This window comes from Archocentrus centrarchus, chromosome 5 (assembly GCF_007364275.1).
Source record: "Archocentrus centrarchus isolate MPI-CPG fArcCen1 chromosome 5, fArcCen1, whole genome shotgun sequence".
Lineage (NCBI taxonomy): Eukaryota > Metazoa > Chordata > Actinopteri > Cichliformes > Cichlidae > Archocentrus > Archocentrus centrarchus.
In genome coordinates, this window is record NC_044350.1 from 27,653,186 (window position 1) to 27,671,741 (window position 18,556).

Genomic DNA, 18,556 nt, shown 5'->3' on the forward strand with positions numbered 1-18,556 from the left:
CAACTTCTCAACAGATAGAAATCACAAGGGTCGGCGACGTAACATGAAACTCAGCCAGTAACAAATGTGGAGGACTAAATGTAATCAGTACACCCACAAGCCTTTACAGAATAAATGAAAAAAATCAGTATCCGTTTTTGGAAAGGCAGGCTTTCATAAGTTATGACATTAACGGTTAATGTAATTTGTAATACACTATCTATCTCCAAAACACTGCACCAATTCAGTTTTATTTATGGAGTGTCAAATCAAAACAGTTGCCTCGAGGAGGTATTTTAAGGTAAAGATCATACAATAATTAAACAGAAATCCCAACGATCAAAGCAACCCCCTATAAGCAAGCAATTGGTGAGAGAGGGAAGGAAAATATCCCTTTTAACAAGAAGAACCAGGGTCAGGGAGCGGCAGTCATCTGCCACAAATGGTTGGGGCTGAGGGGAGAGAGATTGGACAAAAGCTGTGGAAGAGAGACAGAGATTAATAATAATTAATGATTAAAGGTAGACTCAGTGTACTCCTAGTGCTGGTACTGGTACCCACCTGGGAGAAATGGACAGGGTTGCATCAGAAAACCAAATCAATATGTGGATCATTAAAAATGTGATTCTTAATGTGAAAAGGAAAAGCAGGAATGAGGAGGTGAGAGTAGGGACTTGAAATGTAGGGACCATAACTGTCAAAGGAAGTGAGCTGGCTGATATGATGGAGAGAAGGAAGGTAGAGGCAGAAAGTGGAATCATATCAATTCCTGTTCTGGAGAACATTGGTGTTTTGCTGGATCTGTTTAACCTGTGTAGCTGGATTAATCTAGATAATGACTTATTTCATAGTGTAATCTTCACGTGCTCTATCCAAAGCAAGACCAGGAAGCACAGTTGCAGTCTTACATGCCTCTCTGTAGCTTCTCTCCTCCTGACATCCTCCCAAAACCCCATCCCCATAGAGACAGTGCGTGCTCCCAGACTACTGGGGTTTTTGAGAGCATCAGACAGTGGACATGTGGAAGTTGATGGATGAATGTTATACAGCGTTCAGAAAGGATTTGAGACAGACTCTGGGTGGTTGGGAAGAATTACCGGATGACTGAGGAAGTGAAGCTGTAGTGCTGACGTAAACCGCCAAGAAGGCGGTGGTTGTATCCTCTGGACAGAAGATAGAAGACAAGGAGACTTGGTGGTGGAATGAGGAAGTACAGGAAAGTATTCAAAAGGAGAAGTTAGTAAAGAAAAAGTGATAGAGTTAGGGAGATAAAGGAAGTAGATAAGAGTACTAGGAGGCTAGGTATACAGCAAAGAGAGGTAGCAAAGGAAAAGGAAAAGGTTGTTTCACACAATCCTGGAGAGTGAGAGGATGCCTGAGGAATGGAGAAGAAGTGTACTGGTATCAGTTTTCAAGAATAAAGGTAATGTGTAGAGCTATAGTACTCTTGATGAGCCATACCATGAAGCTATGAGAAAGAGTTATTGAAGCTAGGTTGAGAAGAGAGGTGACAGTCAGTGAGCAGGAGTATGGCTTCATGCCCAGAAAGGGTGTTGCTTTGAGAGTGTTGATGGAGAAGTAGAAAAGGTCAGGAGTTTCACTGTGTCTTTGTGGACCTAGAGAAAGCATATGATAAGATGAGAAGAGAGAGAGTCTTCTATTAGGAGTGGCAGAGAGGTACAGTGGTACCTGAAGTGTGCAGTAGGAGTGACAGATGGATTCAAGATGGGAGTGGGATTACATCAGGGACTGGCTCTGAGCCCCTTTTTGTTTGCAGTGGTGATGAACATGTTGGCAAATGAAGTCGGGAAGGAGTGTGGACCATGATGTTTGCAGATGACATTGTCATTTGTAGGGAGAGGAGAGGTGAGGTGGAAGAGAGCTTGAAGAGGTGGAGGTATGGTCTGGAGAGAAGAGTGGAAGCAAGACAGAATACATGTGTGTGAATGAGAAGGAGACAGGTGTGACAGTGACAATACAAGAAGTAGAGGTAGTGAAAGTGAGTTTCAATACCTGGGCCAACCATCCAAAGCAAAGGACAGCGCACAAGAGAGAGGAAGGATAGAGTGCAGGCAGGTTGGAGTTGCTGGAGACGAATGTCAGGGGTGATGTGTGACAGAAGGCCAAGCTGAAGATTTTCACTGGGAGTGACCAGAATAGAGAGGATTAGAAAAGAGTATATCAGAAGGACAGATCGGGTTGAGTTGTTCAGAGACAAAAGAGAGGCCAGGATGAGATGGTCTGGACATGTGCAGAGGAGGGATAGTAGTTATATTGGACAAAGGATGTTGAATATGGAACTGCCAGGCATGACTTTGCTGGAAAAGATCTAAAAGAGCCTGCACAATTCTGCAAGAAAAATATGAAATCAAGATTAAGCACTTGTGCCAGAATGATGGGAAGAAAAAAGTATAGAGAAGGAAAGGAACTGCTCATGATCAGACGCATGCCACATCATCTGTCAGACATGGTGAAGGCAGTCTTATGCCATTTATGGCTTAAAATATAATCATTTATTAATCATTTAACTGCTGGTAGAAGTAGCAGGACGAATTCTGAAATGTACAAGGCTATATTCTCTTTTTAGATTCATCCAAATATAACTAAACTGATCAGACAGCACTTCACAGTGCAAATGGACAATGATGCTGCTGCAGATCAACAAGCTTTTAATAATGAAAATATGGTTATTTACAAAGGACAAATGGAAATAAGGGAGATAGGAGCCCTGACTAAAACAAATGAGAGGAACAAGGCCATGAACCAACCACACAATGAGGCACTGATTCTGGCTTCTAGTGAGCTAAACTGATAGAAACTAAACTGAAAACAGGACTGCTGGAAACTCCCAACTAAACTCATAATTAATAAACAGAACTGCAAAAGCAACAGAAAGATAACGCTGCTGCTGATGGAGATGAGGGAGGAAGATAGAGGGACCAAGACACCAACTTCCACCTTCTCTGGCTTTATATTTGTGAATGAGCCTTCTGCAACCAATCAGCACTAAGAATAAATCAGAAAGGAGAGCAGGTTAATGAGAATGACAAGAAGACAATGACGAGATGATGGATATGGCAGCACACTGAGGGTATGCGTAACACAACCCAAGCGATCTAAGGGCAAAGAAATGGGATATTCAAGTCATGAGTAGGAACTGAAGGCAGCTGCAGTACAGGCTTGTCAGAGGATCTAAAGGGAGGAAATGCAGCACTTGGTGATGTCAATGGGTTCGAGACTTCAGTCAGTCAGTCGAAAGAATTTCATCCAAGTATAGGAAAATAATTATTGTATTAGAAGTATGCCATAAGAATTTAAAAATGGTTGTAATTCCTAAACAGTTAATACAATATTTTTGTTAAACCCCTTGAATTAAAAGACTTGAATCACATCTTGATTGGTTATTAATTTTTTGACCACAGTGACATTATTGGCAGTGGAGGGAGACAGGAAATGGGGGAAAACACATGGGCAAACTTGCGACAGGCCGGGACTCAAACCCACACTGTCTGCACCGCAACATATGCATGTGGTTGCCTGCTTTGCCACTGAGCCACCCGGGCGCCCAACACATCTTGATTGTTTGATTTAAAACCCACTGTGTTGGATTTTATATGAAGAAAACTGATGTTAGGATTTAAACTGTAGGTGTTATGCTTTGGTATAACTATAAAAAAACCAAAACAAAACAAGAAAGGTAATCATTTTTGTGTTTGTTTGGACAAACACCAAATTTCTACAGATACATTTTATACATGAACAGAAAAACACCAGCACATACCCACTGATAATTGAAATTCAAAAGCAAGCACTCAAATTTGTATAAGCACCTTAAATCCACCCCCACTCCAGGAACTCTCCATTAAAAGCCCTCCAAACCTAAGAGTAGCGCCCATAATAGAGACTTTTATGTCAGCAGGCGCTGAACCTAACTGTCCCTTCTTAGGTGCACTCTGGCCTGTCTCATAACACTGCTTTCCAAATCAATGTAAAATAAATTATAATGCAATGCAAAGCAAGTTAAGTGGATGTTTAGTGGCTCTAAAAGGTTGTATTGGCATAATAGCTCTACTGTTAGAGATTAAAAGCAGGGATGGATATTGACTAAGTAAAGGATCAGTAACCACAAATTAGTAAAAATTAAATGAATGAATAAATGAATTTAAAAATGATAAAAATTAATGGCATCCAAAATGAAAATGACAAAGGGTTGAGACAGCAATATAATGAAACAAGGAACTGTTACTTTAAGCAAATTCAACTATGCAATTCCAGCTAAGAGTTAACGGACCTCTCAATATTAAAAACAATCTGAGGGAAAGGTGATAGGGTATTGCTGCCCACCATGTGGAAACAGAGTCTAGGGGAGACATGCAACATTAGTTGAACTGAAATAGATAAACATAACTATTTATTCTGTATGTTTCAGATTTTCTATGTCAACAGCAAAAGTTTTTGAATCCTTTGTAATTAAAGTTAAAGCTGTTTGGCTTTTACTATTAAACCTGTTTAGAACATTTCAGGGAGCGTTTAGAATAGAATAGACTGAAATAGCTTTATTGTCATTATACATCACTTATAATGAAATTACAGGTGCTTCTCCCATTGTGCAGCAATATAAGTATAAATGTATATAGAAATAGAATAGAATAAAATAAATAAAACAAATAAAAACACTGTACACACCTGTTTAAGTTATATTTGCACAACTGAGGAATTATATTTACACAGCTAAGGATAAATATCACAACAAATAATTAATTACAAATAATGCTCTGTTTTTCATACAGTTAAGATTCCTCGCAAAGGGCTGGAGGAGAGTGATTATTTAAAAAGTTTAAAAAAAGATGTGCCAGAGAGGATACCAAACACCAGATTTTCCTCAGTTTGGCAATCCAAATGTTTTTCCTAAAGAAATGCTTAAAATAGATCAAGAAGGCACTAATAAGTAATTTATTAACTATAACTTTGTAAGGGTTGCTGTATTATGAACTGCAGTTTGTTAAGAAAAGCGCAGTGACCATATTTTTTCATAATAGTGCCACTAAAACTAACTCCTAATAGGAAATCAGAACACAAAGGAGCTGGAGTTCAACCTTAGAATCCTTATTGTGGCCCAGTTTTCAAAGAAGTGCAGCACTAATTGTAGAGCAGTTTATAATTGAGTTACACAATCGTTAAGGCCATGGTCCATCTTTCAGTTCACAGTGCTTTAGAACAGAGGCTAATTTAAATGCTGCAGTACTGATTGTTTTCATTCTCTCCAGGTAAGCAAAACATCCATTGACCATTTTCTACTGTCAGCTTTAATCCTGTTTTACTGACCACGCAAACAAGCCACACACAGTTCTGTGTTCCCATATCTGCCTTTTTCTGTATACTGGTGCTGCATGTTATTTGCAGCACGTGAAAGCTGAAACACTGAGGGAACTAAAGTGACTATTAATAAAAAGTGAAGACATAACCCAAAACACGGGGTTGCAAAATTGCCTCTGCAACTGCCAAACTGTTGCAGAGTCAACAGAAGGCTGGGAAAGTAAGCGGTACTACAAAGAAACAGCTGGAGGAACATTTGCATCTAATTAGGTTAACTGGCAACAGGTCGGCAACATGATTATGTAAAAAAAGAGAGGCAGTGTTTCTCAGAAGTAAAGATAGGCAGAGGTTCACCAGTCTACAAACTGTGGAACATTTTCAGAATAATGTTCCTCAGCATAACATTCTGAAGACTTTGAATATCTCATCAGCTACTGTACATAATGTCATCAAATGTTTTTGAGAATCTGGAGATCCTCATCCCTTGTGCACTGGAGATTCTCTGTGCGTAATGGACAAGGATGAAAATCAATAATGGATACCTGTGATCTTCTGCTTTACCATGCAAAGAAGAAGTGAACATGATCCAGAAACACCACTGTCTTCTCTCAGCCAAAGCTCATTTAAAATAGACTGAGGCAAAATGGAAAACTGTTCTGTGGTCAGATGAATTGAAATGTGAAATTATTTTTGTAAACATGGACACTGCATTCAGTTTCAGTGGTGGTCCTAGCCTGTTTGGTGCCCTGGGCAAGCACCCCCCATAGCAATTGCCGCAGCAGCGCCTATCGCACTACTCCACTTGGGGGGGTAATGAGCGCCCTCTGCCTGCTGTGTGGTGCGTGTAACTTTCTGCCATACTCTGACAGGCAGGTTTTAACAGAAGGTCCCCCCGCCATCACAGGCACACTCAGAATTTCTTTTAAATTTTTATTTGAAAAACATGGAAGAAACTGAAATATTACACAGCTTCTGCTTACCTTTACCTTTTGCTTGTTTCTCCTCCTCTTCTTTTCTCTTTTTCCTAAACTGCGCACCTGATGGCTTTGACCTTTTCCTTTCCATCTTCCGTAATTCGCACTGAAGCCAGGGTTGCCAGATCTGACTGACAGTTGCCAGCCCAACACAACAAACCCTCCATTGAAACTCATGTTACTAACACCAGGTGTGATATATATTTAAATATACACAGCTTTGGGTGAGTTGTTAAAATTTTCGCTGCTTTTCGCCATATTTGGTAGGTTTTTAGGAAGTTTTTAATTGGAAAATTATATATCTATATAATTTTATAATATATAGATATATCTATATAATTTTCCAGCCCAATGTGTACACAAGCTACCCAATCTGGCAACACTGCACCATCCACCAACATTTGTCCGAACCATCTAGATTCGTATTTGTGTTATTTTTTTCATCAGGATTCAGGTTCACACAAATACTGTGAATTAATGACCATATTTACAGTATTATAAATGAAATGTGCTTTGTGTTCTATCAATTGTGCGCATCTAATTTTATTAGTGCACCTAATTTTATTAGATGCACAGATTCATTCTAGGCTAAGCAACCGAGACGAGAGAATCCCCCGCCTGCCCCTTTCCTTCTGTTACAACCTGCCTGTCAAACCATGGCAGAAAGCTACATGCACCACACAGCAGGCAGAGGGCGCCCATTACCCCACAAGTGGAGTAGTGCAGTAGGCGCTTTTGCAGCTATCGCAATGCGTTAGGGGGAGGGGGGTGGTCATGCCCATATCAGAAACCGCCACTGACCGCATTCTCTGGACTGAAGAGCAGAAGGACCCCACGGCTTGTTATTAATGCTCAGTTAAAGAGCCTCCATCTCTGATGGTATGGGTGTGCATCAAGCACCATCAGTGCTGAAGGGGATATACAGGTTTTAGAGCAACATATACTCCCATCTAGATGATATCTTTTTCAAGAAAGGCCTTGCGTATTTCAGCAAGACAATGTTTAACTGCATAGTGCAGCTATTGAAACAGAATGGCTTCATAGTAGAAAAGAGTGGATGCTGAATTGGCCTGCCTGCAGTCCAGACTGAAAACATTTAGTGCAACATGAAATGAAAAATAGGTGAGAAAAGACCCAAGACTGCTGAGCAGCTAGAATCCTATATCAGGCAAGAATGGGACAACATTCCTCTTCAAAAAGTCCAGCAGCTGTTCCCAGACATTATGGCCTGTTAAAAAAGAGCGGCTGCTACACAGTGGTAAGCATGAGCCTGTCCCGACTTTTTAGAGGTGTGTCACTGTCATTAAATTTAAAATGAAGTAATATTGTGTAAGCAAAGTGTAAGCAATAGTAGGCTATATACAAAGCTTTCTCTCCAAATAGGCTAATTATTTGATTAAAATCCAGGAATAAGAAACTAATAATGAAAACTAACAATCACAACATGCAAATGAAACATGAAAACATACTTCTCAGACTTGAGTTTATTTTGCTACAAGTTACAATATGAATAAAACTTTGTGCTGCTCTCTTCATCTGCCTCCATCTCACCCTGTTCTTTGCATCCTTCTGTCACACCAACCCTCTGCATGTCCTCCGTCACTACATCCATGAATCCTCTCTGTGGTCCATTTCATTTCCTCCGGCCTGGCAGCTCCATATTCAACATTAATTGTCCAGTACATCCAATATTTCTCTTCTGCACATGTCCAAACCATCTCAACCTTGCCTCTCCTACTTTGTCTCCAAATCACTGGACCAGAGTAGTTTAACATTACAATAATACTGTTATATTTATATAAATTATGCTATAAGTGCTTTAAAAACAATATTCGGTAGATGCAGTGATGCATACGCTTTGCAATATTACATAAAGTGATGAAGCTGTGTTCTGCATTTTAATGAGATGCTTACACTGTGATAAGTCCTCCAACAGATGGAGCCAAAGAACTACCAGATGAAAGCAGCTTTGTCAGACTCCGAATATGGTGACGTAGAAGAGGAGAACAGAAATGTTTCATTTGTTGTGTTTATTAGCCTCTTAAACAGATGAGAATGTTTATCTTGCATGTTATAACTGACTCAGCCTTAAACCTGTGTCTGTATGTTAACCTATCATCTGTTTATCACCTTTTTTTGATTTGCTTTTTCAATAGCAGCTGTTCAGGCGCAAACTGTCCACACCAGCAGATGCTGGCAAGTGATAAAAGGAAATTAAACGATTTTGTTTGCCTCAAAGGATGGATTTTTTTCTTTACTTTTATTTTCTCTTCCAGAGATAAAGTACTCCCAACATGCAGTAGCAGTGGATGAAGATTTAATCTCTCTCCTGATGAATGACCCACTATTTCTCTGACAGAGGCCACTGAGGCAGACTGCTCAGAATCCAAGGGAAGCAGTGAAATGACGGGAGAATTTCTCTCCATGATTACTCTAGCTTTCTGGGTGTGCGCGCGAGTGTGTATGCAGTAATAGCGCAGACACTGGCCCCTTTTTAAAAATCTCTGGTGAGAGCAGATATTTGATATGCAGATTGTCAGGACAGAAAACAAGAAATATTAGACATCTAAGGTCCATATTTCACTGTATGACAATGCAAAATGAATATATTTCAATCAGATCCACACAGCAAAAAAAAATTTAAACAAGGCTTTTATCTTGTCCCATCTCATACTTTGCTTTGAATAAAGGTGGAACTGAAAGAAAACACACCTACTGGATTTTAGTCATGTACTTGCTTTCTGCTCTGTATCACAGAAAAAAAAGAAGAGGAAACGACTCAAATCATGACTACAATGCATTATTCCTCTGCAAATTTTAAAGTGTAATAATATATAAATGTTCTTTTACATTTTATTTAAGTGCACTTATTTGACAGCTAAATTTGCTTGAGATTTTCCATTTTTGCTATACTTTAACCTCCTACTTCACATTATTGTACGTCTACTTCTTTGCATCTATTTCACAGCTGCAGTTACTAACTACCTTAGAGACTATGCTTTCATGTTAAACAGTGTATGATGCATTTGAAATTGTCATGGAAGGGCTGTGTGGCAGGCAGGAAGTGGACCCCAACGCAAACGAGGTAAAATGAATATTAAGTCTTTATTTGAGTGAGTGCAGAATGGAAACGGGGCAAATGCAGCAAAACAGGAAGACAACCAGAATTGAAATCCAAGAACTACAGAGAAACACAGCAGGGGCGCTAATGGCGAGGATAAGACAACAACACGACAACAGGCTGAGAAAACACCGGACCTAAATACACAAGGATAACGAGGGGAGTGGGAACAGCTGGGAGACACAGGAAACCGTAATCATACTGACAAGACCAAGGAAAAATCTGAACATGACAGACAGAGACCAAATGACTATCAAAATAAAACAGGAAGTTGAACGGGGGAACAAGGATGCAGACCTGACACATGGAACACAAGGAACTAGAAATAACAAACTAAGGACACATACAAAAGATAACAAAAAACACTGGGCCACCGGCCCAGGAACATGACAGATATGCCCTTAATCATTAAATAAATTGGGTTACTGGGCTTTGTTTTTTTTGCTTGTGATGCTTTACAAAAAGGCACAAAAATGTGAAACCACATCATGCAGGATACCAATACTGATACAGACTGGGTAATGTTTTAGGAATGAAAGGATTCCACATCGTTTGAAAATTATTAAAAAATTGAATTCAAAGACACCTGAAAATCAAAGTGAAAAAATGACGTGGTAGGCTAGTCTATTTTGCTGAAATTTCATTGCAGCAACTCCAAATGGTACTCAGTATTTTGTGTGGTCCCTACATGCTTGCCTGACAACATCAGGGCATGCTCCTAATGAGACGGTGGATGGTGTCCTGGGGGATCTCCTCCCAGATCAGGACCAGGGCATTACTGAGCTCCTGGATAGTCTGAGGTATGGCGTCGCATGGACTGAAACATGACGTCCCAGTGGTGTTCTATTAGATTTAGGTCAGGTGAGCGTGGGGGCCAGTCAGTGGTATCAATTCCTTCATCCTCCAGGAACTGCTCTCGCCACATGAGGCTGGGTATTGTTGTGCACCAGCGTAGGGTCTGACAGTGAGTCCAAGGATTTCATCCTGATACCTAATGGCAGTCAAGGTGCCATTGCCCAGCTGGCAGAGGTCTGTGTGTCACTCCAAGGAGCAGATACCGATCATGTCGATGGTTTAAGGACCCTCTATGGTCTTGTCCAGCTCTCCTAGCAACTGCCTGTCTACTGGAATCTGGAATCCAAATGCAAAACAGAAAAAATGAGGAAGGAACAAATATCTGTGGCCTCCATCTGTAAAATTGTTCCTGTTTTGGGGGTCGTCTCATTGCTCCCTCTCTAGTGCATATGTTCACCAAAGCAGCTGAACCTGAATAACAACCCCCTCTGCTACTGTACTTAACTGACCAGAAGTTTAACTGCTGTACTATGATGTGTATTGTGATGTGTACAATTCCTGTTTCAGATGCAGTTTCAGTTGATGAGTGTTGCCACTATATAAACAATAAAACTCCCAAAACAAACAAACAATAAATAAATAAAATATGCCACTTACACAATGAAGGATGAATATAAACTTAATCTAATCTTTGCATACAATATTTTTCAGAAAAAACAGGTACTTTTGCTTAATAAATATTTACTGGTAATATTCAATACTTCAAATTTTACATTGGTGCATGGTTACTTTTAAATATAGAGAACCTTTAAAGGTAACCATACAGACACTGTTACAGTATTGGTGATAGGCTCACATTACTGTAAACATTTTCACATACTGAGGCCAGATTATGTGCAAGTAATCCCCATGAGCCAGAATCTCAGGCTTCACACTGCTCAGTGCTTGGTAACAGGTTTTCTACTCTTGGCTCTATTCTACTCTACTCAGTCAGAGTTCATATTGTTTATATGGTCATGGACGTTGCATCATCACCTATCTGCCATCAAACTTTCTGGTTTTAAGAGACAGCCAATCAGAATAAGTTGGTTTAAAGAGAGGGTGGAGGGTGGCTTTAAAGAGAGAAGCTAGAATGCCTTGTTTCAGATAGTGGATGAGACAATAAGAAATGAGTAAGGAACTGTGAGTCCAGAGTCCAATAAAAAAATAAAAAATAAATACTGCGCAAGAAATGAACATAGTGGCACCCCTTTAAGCAAAGAGTCAGAATCTCCTGCCACTGGGGAAAAAAAAAGTTTTGAGTCAGATTTATAAATGTGGCTTTCACCTCTTTCTCTTTGAAGTGGTTAAAAACCAGTCTGCAATTAATTTTTGTTTGGTAAAGTTTCAGTAATCTCTAAAAAAGCCAAAACTTCAAAGCAAAACACTTCTGATGTACTTGCCATCTAGAAGATAGTGTTAGTTTTTTTAAAAACAGACCTAGACCAAATAGCTGCGTAACATTGTGATTCCACACTGCCCTGTTTTTGTTTACAAAAGGTGTACGCTCACTGTTCACTCTAAATTGAGCTCATATATTCTGACTTTAGGTGGACATTATTTCTTTGTTGTTGCAGCAGTGCACTATTGGGATCTGAGAGAGTTAGTGAAGTTGGAAACTCCATTAGTGAGAGCCCCTGATGAAAACCCATCAAAGACTCTGCAACTGGGATTGAGGTCAGGGGAAAGACCTGGCAGTGAAACCGCACAAAGCCATAAAGCCTGAGGTAGCTGCCTCTCGTCGAGCATCTGCACTTGAGGAAGAATAACTGTGTCGTTGTCTGCAGACCTGTTGAATTAAAGGGGGCATTAACTGCTGCTTCCGCTGCATTATTGATGGAGAGCTCCATTCCTGAGGCCGTAATGCCTCCTATTTTTTCCCTTGCAATTTTCTGGTAGACATCTCACTGTCTTCAAACACACTTTCGTGCTGAAAGCGAGTGAGGGTTCAGGCAGAGTGCTCGCACTGTTCCCTGCAGGTTGCTTTTATTTTAAGCTGAACTACCACAATCAGTGTCGAACCACAAAGCCCCCACAACTGAAAATAATATCAGAATAACAAGCATGGGATGATTAGGGTTATGCAAGGTGCCACCTACAGTAACAAGACCTAAAAAGGCGGTGAAAAAAACTTCCTTAGAGAGGTTGCAAATCACATGATAGCTCAAGTGTCTCAGATGTCTGTTTCTCCCTGTGTTTAGACAAATGCAGAGACTTTTATTTGATTTTGATGCCAAGTTCTCACTAACTGGCATTTACCTTATGAGTCACCTTAGCTCCCATCTAGAGAACGTTTGTTGTTCAGCTCTCTAACAAAGGCTCACACTACTTTCTTTATCTGCTCTCAAACAGCTTGAGACACCTTACCTCCCGGATGACCTCATCCTGTCATATGATTTAATGAGCGAAGCGGTGTCACAAACCACAGTGGCAGAGGTATGACAGCATAGGTCTATACAATGCATAGAAGATTAATGAGGCCATCTCCTCTCTCAATGCGTGTGAGGCGCAGCTTGAGGAGGAAAGAAACTTGATGACTTTAGGAATTATATGATATAAATGATGCACAGAGTCAAAATAACAGCTTCTCTATTCATAGTCAAATACAAAGTGATGCGAAGCCTGTCTCTGGTCTACATACAGTATCTGCGTTGAATTTTATAGCCCAGCAGTGATAATGGTGTGACATTTTTCTTGTACACTATCCATGGGGATTTGTGCGTTCTGACCTTTGATTCTGTTTGCATGAGTGTGTTTTTGCGTGTGTGTTTATGGAGTTTTCTATGAGGTAAATGGCTTTGGCTTCATGATGATAACACTCTCAGAGGGCGGTCCAAAATCAATCAAATACAAGTCCAAATGCTTGCATCCCATCTCCTACAGGCTATTTTAAAGGTTGGTATTGATTATTCCACCCATTCTTGCCATTCAGGGGGGCAGATGAAAGAGCGTGCTTGGGAAATGGAGAGATGATAATGAAATTAAAGGAGGGAAGGCTTTTGTAGCTTGGACAGCAATGCATGGGGAGCGTGAAAGCGTAATGTCAAAGACACAAAAATGTGTTATCATAAACTTGGTGAGTATACACGAGCCTAATTCATGTCATAATACTGAAGTTCTTCAGAGTGGCTGAGTTCACACAAATTGTGCGTGTGGGTGGTGTGTTTGGGTAGGGTAAGGGAAGGGGTTTTGGTAAGAGGGGAGTCTTTTTTTGTGAGAACTGAGGAGGCTCTTCATCTTGTTCTTATCCTGTGATTCTATTTTTGTCTTTTATAGAAAGAAGACATCTACTAGGTTACAACAAAAGATGGTGTTCGTGTGCACCACAGAGGTGTGAAAAACCCTTCAGCACAGAGCTGTTGTCTCTTCTGTGTTCACTCACATTCGGTGGCCCTAATAAACATTTTAGTAGCTTTTTATTTATTATTAAAAAATTAAATGAAAGCAGGCGCATAAAAACAGGAAGTCAGGTGACAATATCAGACCTAAGAGGAGGAGAACGCTAATTTCCCATTTATTTTTCAACATTAATGAGATATTAGGGAGTTTGCCATTTTTTTCCCTAAGTGAATTGGGTTGGATCTCATTTTAAAATATTGATATTGAGTCCCCAAATCTTTTCTTAGCTCCATTTCTAAGAAAGCTCAAAGCACTTCTTCTAAAATCATGCGACATGATAAACTGGCCTTTTTTTTTTTTTTTTTAGCTTGTTTGTGTCTGAATATGAAAGCTACTGTATAATAAAAACTGATAAAACATCTTAAACAAACCAATCAGCCTAAAAACCCCTCACAAACAAATGACTGCAAGTGGCACTGGGGTAATTAGTGACTTATCTGATTCAGTTTTTATATCGTTGCTGTAGTTTGCTCGCTGCTGCATTCAGAAGGGGACAGTCATCCAGTTATCAATGTCTGAAGCTTTCTGATAAAGGTCCTCCCCGTCGCCACCGGAGACTGCGTTCTCACATCACCGCTGGATGGCGCTAAAGCACCGGCGCTGCATCAGCAGGGTCCACACGCGCAGTGGTGAATCGGGCTGCTCTCTCATCCCGCGGACACCTCAGATTCATTTCTCTAACTGCGAGAAGACGTTGCCAAAAACCCATCTGCACCCAGTATGTGGAAGGGGGATTGTAGAAAACCACAGCATGCTTGAATTCAGAAAGTATGAGTGACGGTCCGGCGTGTTGTCCAGCTGCCGTGGAGCTCTGGCGGATGGGAAGTTCTGAGTCAGAGGCGGAGGACCAGTAACTTTTATAGACTTTCAAGTCCACCGCCTCCAAGTAGCCGGCAGCCCCAGTTTAGGCTCATTTCACTCAGGGATTGTGCGTCTGGAGAGCTTAACATTAGACCAGTGTTTTAGGTTATGTGTTGTCCAGGGCGTCTTGAAGCGACAAGGAAATGCCATTTGCCTGAAGAAGAGGTTTCTGTTTTTTTTGTGATTGGCAATGGAGAATAAGTGAAAGGGACATTTCTCGGGATTAACCGAGAGAACAACGACAGGTAAGTTGGCGTTATAGTTGATATTTTGTTCACTTTTGGACACTTTTATTAGACAACAATATAATATTATTACTATTCATATTCTGAATATTTAATGCTTAACAGCTCATGTGTGACTGAAATAGCAGGCGAACCTACGATTGAGGCTTATTGATAACACTGTTGATTTTTTATGCTAAATAGATTTTTAAAAAAAATCGTTGGTCAGCAATAGGCTACTGGAAACTCACGACTTTAGGTGGCGTGCAGGTGTAGCGGCAGGCTGGTAAATGTTCAACTTCATATGGTCAAGATTCAGAGAATATTAGATGTGCGCATCAACATGAATCCATCAGTGACAGCTCCGATTGGATAAAAAAAGTTTCCCTCTGAGAGATCTGCTCATGTGCACAAAGGCACGAAAGGAACTCCCTTCTATGTGTAAAATGCATGAAGGGAACATGCTTTTGTTTTGAACAAACGACGCCTGTGTTCTCATCTACCTGCGGAGAAATAATTAGCTGATCATAATCTATATAGCTTTTTTTTGGGGGGGGGGGGGCTTCTGCCCTCAAAATCTCCTTTTTTCACATCACTTGTACCTTGACAAATGTAACCCCAAAACATAAACGTAGCTCCCTGCAGTTAAGCATCAGAGCAAAGTTAAATGTGGAGCTGAATTCACAGCAGGTGCGCTTCCCTTTAACTCCAACATAAGAGAAAAGCAGCTCCAGCTATAAACAGCTTGCTTGTGATTTCAGCAAAAGTACAGTGGTGTTATCTTGTTGTATTATACCGCAGATACACAGAAGGAGTCCCTAATGAGAACTGGCTCATGTATTTGGTGTCAGCTGTTGCACAGATATTTATTATTATGCCTACACACCACTGTGAATATTTCCCTTTCTGCAGCATCGACTTTCCACTCTCCCTCTCCTAATTTGTCTCATCCATGCTCTCTCTCTTTTTTTTTAAATCCACCTTAGTCTATCTTCTTGTTCGCCTCATTCTTTCATTTGCCCTTCATCCTCTTGACAAGAGTTGTCTGGTCAGCTGTTTTTTTTTTCCCTTCTTCCCCTCAATTAGTGCTATCATCGCATTTCATCCTGCAGAATATGGGGATGGTAATAACCTTACACTCCTACTGCCGGGTGATACAATTCTGCTGTGATTAATTGAAGTCCCCTCAGAGAGTCAGAGGAGGTGTAGATCTTCCCTTTCACACTTGCTGACAGGCAACCCATTATATTGTTTTATAGATCGCCGTCAGTAGCCCTTGAAGCTGCCTGCGGCCCACTGTTGTTCTGGAGGGTTTTATTGTGCAGCGTTATTGGCTGGTAATGCTGACAGGCAGAGCAAAGGCCACTGTGGGATTACTGAAGATGGGATCCCTGTGACAGTTCCACTGTATTTGACAGTAAACTGGAAACATGAAAAAAAAAAAAAAAAGATTTGCTCGCTCTGCAGTGGTAGTTGTAAAAAGACAAAATAGAAGAAAAAAGTGAGGATTTGTTATGGAGTTATGCTCAGCATAGCATTGCCTTACTGCACATTGGCACAGGGTACTCTAACAAGTGGTGAAACAAAAATCATTGCTTGCGATGTTTGGATGCAACAAAACACGATTTAGTAGTGCCAAATAACCAGCATATACAGGTAAAACAGATTAGCCTCCAATTTTTGTAAAGCTACAATTACATAGATGTTGCAACAAACAGCAGTGCCTGAAAAAAGGCAGAGCTGTAGACTGAGGCTTGGAGAGAGTACTTGATATGCATGAGCCACCAGGTGATTTCCAGAGGAAGAGAACACCATGGATAAGAGGCTTGTGTCTAGTTTTAAGGAGCCACCCCAGGCAGTATTTGTGTTCTCTGCCAGCTTCCTGCTCACTCTGTCAGATCAATAGGGCATAATAGAAGAGTGTGGATTGTGTTTGCAGGCATGAGGCAAAATAATACAGGCACTGTATTGTTTTTTTTTCACCTTGTACATATGTTGTGCAGTTGTACAATTAAGGATGCCTGTTTGTATTGCAGCTATTCCAGTTTTTGCATTTCCTACCAGCAGGCATGTCTGCATGTGCAAGATACATATACATTTGACAGCCCAGTGCTTTGACACAGAGAACATTGCAGGGCAGCACCATGAGTTAACCATAAAATCTGGGTTATTGCATCATTTCAGACATTCTGTATTCACCACCAGCCCTGCAGATTTGGTTTAGCGGAACAATAAAAAGTCAGCCATCTATCTACATGATTACACCCGATTTCAGCACCTCAAGATTCGCTGCTCAGCGGTGTTCATAGGCTAATGTGTTTAGAAAGCACAGTTTGTTCCACCTCTCAAAGCACCATCTCGAGCTGCTCGGGTGAATCCATCGGGTGCTTAAAGAGAAATTCAAAGCCCCACCATAGCGAACGAAATGCAGCATTGTGACGCTTGCATGCAGCTCTGACATGTACAGCGGAGGAGGAGGACATGAGGACAGCACATCCCATGTTTTATAGATGCCATTTAAAGGATCATGCCCGGGATGGGCTGGCTGAAATCAACTGTAACCATAGACTAAACACCAATACAATAAACTAACAAATTGGTTTTCTGGAAGCCAGCAGTGTCCCACTCACTCGCCTGGGCTGATGTGTGGCACGTTGTTTTTCCCCCTAAGAGATTAGGCTGTGAAGCACAACTCCATCTCTTATTTATTCATGCTGATTTGCTGTGTGCATGTTTGGCTGTGGGTGTGTGTGAGAAAGAGAGACGCGGCACAAGATAGTGCGTGTGTGTGTGTGTGTGTGTGTGTGTGTGTGTGTGTGTGTGTGTGTGTGCAGCTGAAGTGTAGCAGTGTTTGTAAAAAAGTGGGTGTTTTCCGGAGCATTTATGTGAATGGTGTGTGGGGGCACATCATGTTTGTGTGCACAGGCTTCAGTATCGCCTACTGCTTGATTAAAATTGCGTATGTGTGTGTTGTGAGGTCATTGTATTATATCAGCTCCCTCTGTTGTCTGTTCAGTGTACATGACTGGAGTGGAGACATTCATACGAAGTTCATCTGATAGTCTTGGAAAAGATAGATTGGCTTATCATGTGTTTAAAGGAATTTTTTGATGCTTGGATACTGAGCTGTTTCTGTCTGGATACTAGTTTGTCATGTAGGCATTCAATTTCGGGATTTGGATATTCATTTTTGTTAATATTTTAAACATGGAAACCTGTACCATGGGTGCCTTTCATGCCTCTTATTCACAGCATTAACCATCATGCTTCAGTTCACATCCTTATTGCTTTGCGGCTAGATGTAGTGACACAAAACTGCATTGCGTCCACATGAAGTCCACAAAGTTATACAGAAAGGCCATTCAGAGATCCCTGAGTGAGCTTTTCCTCAAAATGAAACCGGGAAATAATCCATCAGGGACCTGCCATTCATGAAGCTTGTAACAGCAATTCATTATTACTGAGCTTATTGAGACCACGTAAAGTTACAGAGCAGGGTTGCTGAGTGCTGAGGTGTGTAAAAGTCTCCATGGCTCTGCTGAGCTCCACTGGCATTAACATAAGCACAAAAACTGTGTGCCAGGAGCTTCATGGCATGGGTTTCCATGGCTGAGCAACTCCTGTAGGTGTACTGTGTAGGTGGTCCTGTACTTTTGTCCATATTCTATATGTACTTTTGTCCATATAGTGAATGCTAACTAACTAATGCTGACTAATTTTTCACTTCTTCAGTTGCTCCTGCAGCTATGTCACATAAGGATTACTCATAATGCTGAAATCACAGCACAGCCATAATCTTTAGCTTATAGGCATGTGATTTTGTCAGACGATACTGCAGCTCGCTCATG

General features: G+C 40.8%; 1 protein-coding gene across 1 annotated transcript in view; it reads left to right on the top strand.

Moving 5' to 3' along the window:
• The first annotated feature begins 14,291 nt into the window (after positions 1–14,291).
• tafa3a (TAFA chemokine like family member 3a) overlaps positions 14,292–18,556 on the top strand; it is a 95,577-nt gene continuing 91,312 nt past the window's right edge. Inside the window, exon 1 of the mRNA XM_030729721.1 lies at positions 14,292–14,729. The gene's annotated coding sequence lies outside the window, so the exon portion shown is untranslated. The remainder of the gene's footprint in view (positions 14,730–18,556) is intronic.